Source organism: Hordeum vulgare, chromosome 4H (genome assembly GCF_904849725.1).
Source record: "Hordeum vulgare subsp. vulgare chromosome 4H, MorexV3_pseudomolecules_assembly, whole genome shotgun sequence".
NCBI lineage: Eukaryota > Viridiplantae > Streptophyta > Magnoliopsida > Poales > Poaceae > Hordeum > Hordeum vulgare.
The window spans coordinates 33312235-33318531 of record NC_058521.1 but is presented as its reverse complement, the minus strand read 5'-3'; the positions used below and the strand labels follow the sequence as shown (position 1 = coordinate 33318531).

Here is a 6297-nt window from a genome sequence, read left to right as displayed (position 1 = left end):
TGCGGGACGAACGAAAATTTAGGTATCTATAAAATCGGAAGGAAGAATCAATCCCTCTTTAATTATTAAAAAAGTTGGTATAAATAGCAAAGAAAAAAGATAAAAAAACAGGAAAAAGCGAAAAAGTGAGAACTTGGGCTCGAACCCGCATCTCTATGATAGAAGAATTAGGCTCTAGCAACTGCGACGGCATAGTGCGAGCGTTACATTAGGATATTGCTAGTAAATAAATCGAAAACCTCTCTCGTGACTTGTGTAAAAACGAATAGTTTTTCCTCACTTACCGGTGGCAATGGTGGGTAATTATTTACAACTTCAAGGGTAAATATTATGACGGATGATACCAAAAACAGTATTTACTTTATTAGTAGGTATTACAAATCATTTTTCCTCACTTACAGTGGCATGGTGGGTAATTATTTACAACTTCGGAGGTAAATATTATGACGGACGACCATAAGCAATATTTGCTTTATTAGTACTAGCACAAATGCGTGTGCGCGTTGCAAAGGGGGACATTATAACCCATCCCATGGGTCCACATATTGCCTTATCGTCCTTCTTCTCTCCCCAGAATCCCCATTAACATTAATTCATATTTAAATTTTCCTACTTTAAAAATATAATGACCAGAAAGTAAAGAGTTTACCATGTCTGGCGCTCTTTTGTTGACACGTTGTTGCCGCCAGCAGTAGGAGCACACATCCCACGCCACACATGGCCACTTTCCTAGACACCTTCATCGGGCCTCGTTGGGATCATGATTAGGACACGCAGAGCGACGTGAGAGATGGTAAAATGGAGCCCTGCCCCCTCCCCCCCCCCCGCCCCAACTGGCGTGCGGGACGAAACAGGACGCGAGCAAGATGCACCGTTGTTACATTCTCTCTACTCTTGATCCCTCCTTTTCTTCTCTCTGTCTCACCAACAACGTCGGTTACATCCAGAGTTAAGGATATGTTAATTGTCAGCAAGTCCCGGTGAGCTTCAAATATCTTCTTCCCTAAGAAATGATTATTTCTAATATTTCACTCATTTTTAATTATTGTATTTGATGATGTAGTAGACATGAACATTAAACTACGACATCAACAACAAATGACATCAAATAATTACATGGGTGCTGATTTAGATTTTTTCGAGGATATGTTAATTATCAGTAAGTCCTGGTGAGCTCAATTTTTTTTGAGAATATATTATTTGTGCGACAAGTAATTCTGAACGAAGAGAGTATTTATTTTCTATATTTCACTTATTTTAGTTATTATATCTGATGATATAGTAGGCATGAATATTAAACTACGACAATAAAAACAAACAACAACATGTAATTGTATTGTATCGGTGCTCGTTTAGAATATTTTTTTGCAATCGGTGTTACGTTGTTAGCAGCTGGTAGCACGCATAGCAAGATCCAGCAGTTTTTTTTTCTCAAAAAATTCCAGCAGCTTCTCATTGGTGGATCCATTAAAAGAAAGCAATCCACAGAAAAAAAATATCCTCACAAAGAACTTTCCACTGCGTGGTCCTTATCCATTCCTTCCAGCAGCGCTGCTCTCTTTCCTCTCTACCATCCATCCGGCCATTCACGAGCTCCTCCCATGGAGCTGTGCGAGCGCCCAAGCCGCTTGCATCGGGCGAGCAACAACAGCAAGCTGCGACGCCCCCTGTCGTATGCTCCCTTATCCTTCTTCTCCCACCTTCCTCTTTCTTCTCTCTCTCCCTTAACTCCTCCTCTCTTATCGTTGCCACATGACCTCAAGCTGTCATGGATGTTGCACCGAGCTCAAGTCCAACAGTGGAACCCTGGGAGCGTCGCCCTCCTCAACTCCGTCTAGATCCAGGCCGTCCCTATCGGATCCACGTCGCCCCGCCACAAGTTACTCGAGAGCCGCTGCCGCATGTCTTCCAGCACGAGGGAGCCAACGCTCGAGCGCAGCATCCGCCGCTAGCCAGGACGCGTTGAACCCCAAGACTCACCCTCGCGAGGACGCTTCGCTCGCCGCATGCGGCACCACTCCACTGGCCAGAACGAAGATTGAAGAAAGAAGTAGGGGAGGAAGGAAGAAGGAGCGGGGATGAGTTGTGCGTTGGGGAGCGGGGAGGGTGGCGGCTACTGCGGGCTAGATGCGATGTGTAAGGATGAGATGCAAGTTCTTTTTTGCACAGACAAGCTCGGTGCATGGGAATGGAGTCACACCTACAAGGGGCGGGGAGGTAAGAGGGGGAGGAGAGGGGCCGACACCTTCCCCGCCGACGATCTCGCCAATGGGCTCACGCAAAGTTGTCCCTCTTCCACGTGTGCCACTGGATAAGATGAACACAGGACGACACATGGATCCGTTCGCTGCAAGCTCCAGCCGTCGCTGCCTTCTGACTTACTATTACTAATACCTATAGCGTGGGTTGATTTCAAGGAACTATATGCGGTTGTCTGTAAATATGCGCGAAAAAACGATTCGACCTGACGACTGCGGGTTAATTACTTGAAAAGACAATGACTGTTTTGCAAAAAACGCCAGCGTATATAGGTATAGATAAGAACATGACGTTCGTGATGACTTTCTTTATTGCTCACGGCTCGATATAAAGTACAGGGGTATACATGAGTATATATATTAGCTAGCTAGCCTATCAACTAATCCTAGTTCTACTCGATAATTAACCTGGAAACTTACACGGACACGTACATGCACGTATACTACGAACACGGACATATACCCGTCGTGGTTATTCCTCACAGCCGCAACCGATGAGGCGCCTTGACGCAGCAGAAGTCAGCAAGCCGCAGTGGCTGGCCTCGAGTGGACGGCGAGCTCGCAGCAGCGACCCTGAGTGGATGGCCTGTGCAGCGTGCATGCATGGGTTGCACGGCCAACTCGCGGCGGCGCACGCACGGACGGGCTGGGCGACGAGCTTGCGGCGGCGGCTGCATGCTACGCCGGATGCTGCGGCGGCGCAAGCGTGGGGCGGGCAGACAACGACGGCGTGAGCGCAGGGCGGGTGGGCATGCGCGTCGAGCGGGGGAGGCTAAGGCTGATTTGTGGGCAGCCATGGTCCAACGGTCTCCGGATTGCTTCATTCGTTGCCCCAAACTTGCTAGGGTCAGGCGGAAAATTTGTCCATTTGGGTACATTTCGTGCACGATATAGGTTTTCGTCCCGCTTTATAAATAAAGCACCAAGTCTACAATCAGAGCTACAAATATAAAATCCATTGCGTGTTGGGGCCACAACACAAGCAAGCCCAAAAAATTGAAGAAGAAATGGAAAAAAAGCCGCCAAGTGGTCATATCATCCGGCCGAAGGCGGGTGGGCAAGACGGCAAGCTGAGGTATGAAGAGCATCCAACATCCGTCCAGGGCGCGCCTAATCCCTTGGCCTAGCCAACGGATGACAGTGTTGCAAAAAAGCGAGAAATTTGAAAAAAGCATCAGAGGCGTGCCATAAGAAAATCCTCTCAATCATCATCTTATTCCTCGTAGTCCAAAGGGTCCATGACATCGCAGCGAAGATCGGCCAGAAAAGGCGCTTATTGTTGCCCGACTGCATTGCCTTGGCCCACAAGAACTCAGCCAGGTCAGAGGCCGTCCACTGTGGACCAAGAGCGTCCCGAACAAACATCGAGAGAGACCTAGCAGACGTACATGAGAACAAGATGTGAGTCCCGTTTTCCTCGACATGATACGAGGAACATAGCCCATTGCCTGGGCCATGCCACTTGATCACCTCCATACCGGATGGGAGGTGATCCCTGAGCAGCTGTCAGACGAAGATCTTGATTTTCAGTGGTAGTGGCGGCTTCCACATGGGTGCTACTTCTTGAGCTTGCGTTGGTTTTCCCTTAAAGAGGAAAGGGTGATACAACAAAGTAGATAAGTATTTCCCTCGGTTTGTTGAAAATCAAGGTATCAATCCAGTAGGAGAAACAAGCAAGGCCCAAATCGTAGTACCTACACAAACAATCAAACACTTGCACCCAACGAGAAAAAGGGGTTGTCAATCCCTTCACAGTTATTTGCAAGGATGAGATCTGATAGAGATAGATATAAAAGATTGCAGAAACAAAAGTAAATAAATTGCATGAGTATTAAGTTCATGAAGAACAGAGTAACACATTAAGTAAGATGACATGATGTGGAGGGATAAACTCAAGCAATATGATGAAAATCCCATCTTTTTATCCTCGATGGCAACAATGCAATAATTACCAATCTAGTTGGCCAAACCAAACCAATAACTCGAAGAGACTTTCTAAGATATGAAATCATGCATATAATAATTAAGAAGAGATTCAAATAATATTCATAGATAATCTGAACATAAACTCACAATTCATTGGATCTCGACAAACACACCGCAAAAGGGTATTACATCGGATAGATCTCCATGAAGATCATGAAGAACATGGTATTGAAGATCAAAGACAAAGAAGAAGTCATCTAGCTACTATGTATGGAGCCGTAGGTGTGTGGTGAACTACTCAGCATCATCGGAGGGGCAATGGAGTTGATGTAGATGCCCTCCGTGATCAATTCCCCTCCAACAGATTACTGGAAAAGGCTCCCAGATTGGATCTCACGGGAACACAGGCTCTCGGCAGCGGAAAAGTATTTTATGTTTCTCCTTTTAGCGATGGGGGAATATTTGGGAATTTATAGGCCGAAGAATAGGGTTAGGAGACGTGCAGGGGACCCACAAGCCAGGGCACCCCCGTAGGGCGCGCCCTGCAGGCTTGTGGCCTCCCGGCAGGTGGCGTGCCCCCTACTCCAAGTCTTCTGGGTTTCTTCTGGTCCAAGAAAAATAATTCCGAAGATTTTATTCCGTTTGGACTCTGTTTAATATTCCTTATCTGCGATACTCAAAAACATGGCAAAAAACAGAAATTGGCACTAGGCTCAAGATTAATAGGTTAGTCCCAAAAATAATATAAAACAACACATTAATGCATATAAAACATCCAAAACAGATAATATAATTCCATGGAACAATAAAAAATTATAGATACGTTGGAGGCGTATCAAGGGGCGCGATCCACCGGACAGTAGGAGTATGACATAGGGCACGGTATGCTGAAGCCACATAGAAGTATCCTGAAGGAGAGAGGATCAATGGGCCCGATACGCACTACAAGAAATATGTCAACTAACGACCTTCAATATTGATCACTGAATGGTCATTGATTTCCATTTGTGACCTTTTTATGACCAAAAACAGAAGGTCTAATGCTGAGGGTCTTTAATGAACTATAACGACCTTTTTCCTGGATTGGTCGTAGGATTTTATGACCAAACATAAGGTCGTAGGTTTAACGACCAAATGATTTGGTCACTAGCAATCTGCCCGCACCACGTCAGATCCATCGTGGCAGCCTGACGTGGCAGAATTATGACCAAATGAAAATGTCGTAAATAAGATTCAGCCCGGTCCATTCCGGTCGTCTACATGGGCCGGGCCAAATAATTTGGCCTTTTATTTTCTGGGATAGAATCTTTTACTGAGCAGGTTTTTTATTAGTCCACTTTCCTTTTGGGCCTTGGCCTACTCTTTTTTTAGGCCCAAGCCTTCTTAGTCTATTTCTTGTTTGGGCCTCGGCCTTTTTGGTGTCCAAACTAACTTTAGTGCCCAAACAAAATGGTCCAAACAAAACTTAAATAATTGACAACTTCACAGGTGCACAGCTTCACAAAATAGAGCAAGACATTGTTTCATCACCAGAATGACCAATCAAGTGGGCTAACCTCATCAGGTTCTTGAGAACTTAGCCCACTTCACTGTTTCTAGGACAGGTTCTACGATAGGTTCAACTTCTGCAATGCTTTAACGCCGAAGAGAGCCATCAAGTGGGCTAACTTCTCTTCCTGTTCCTGAGACTTCTTGCGCAATAGCTCAAGTTCCTTGTCGCGTGCAGCTTCATATTCTTCCGCCTTTAGCTTGATTGCTGCCATTTCTTCTTGCATCACTTCAGCTTGAAGCTCCGACCTCTCCAGCTTCTGCTGAAGATCACGAACATGAGTAGCCACAACAACAGTTCCTTTGCCAGAGTTGTTACTAGATGACTTGAGCCCAACATTCCCGAGGAATGTGCTTTGGTTGACTTCGGTCTTGAGCACTTCTTCAACAATCTCAGCATCAGACTTTGGTTCTTCACCTTCTGGTACTGGCGCGTCCTTCATTTTTTCCATCTCAAGCTAGCATATGGAGGAAAAATGATAGACATTAGTGGCAGATCTATTTCACATTCTGCAAGAGAAACCAAACAAGAATGCCACCAAACCAGACCAAGAAATGGATTATT

The 6297-nt window shown here is 45.6% G+C and overlaps 1 long non-coding RNA gene across 1 annotated transcript; it reads left to right on the top strand.

Annotated features, from left to right (window-relative positions):
• The first annotated feature begins 1204 nt into the window (after nt 1-1204).
• LOC123451108 lies at nt 1205-2498 on the top strand. Its single transcript, XR_006632097.1, has 2 exons — nt 1205-1672; nt 1764-2498. It is a non-coding gene; the product is annotated as an uncharacterized LOC123451108 (long non-coding RNA).
• Nucleotides 2499-6297: the final 3799 nt, after the last annotated feature.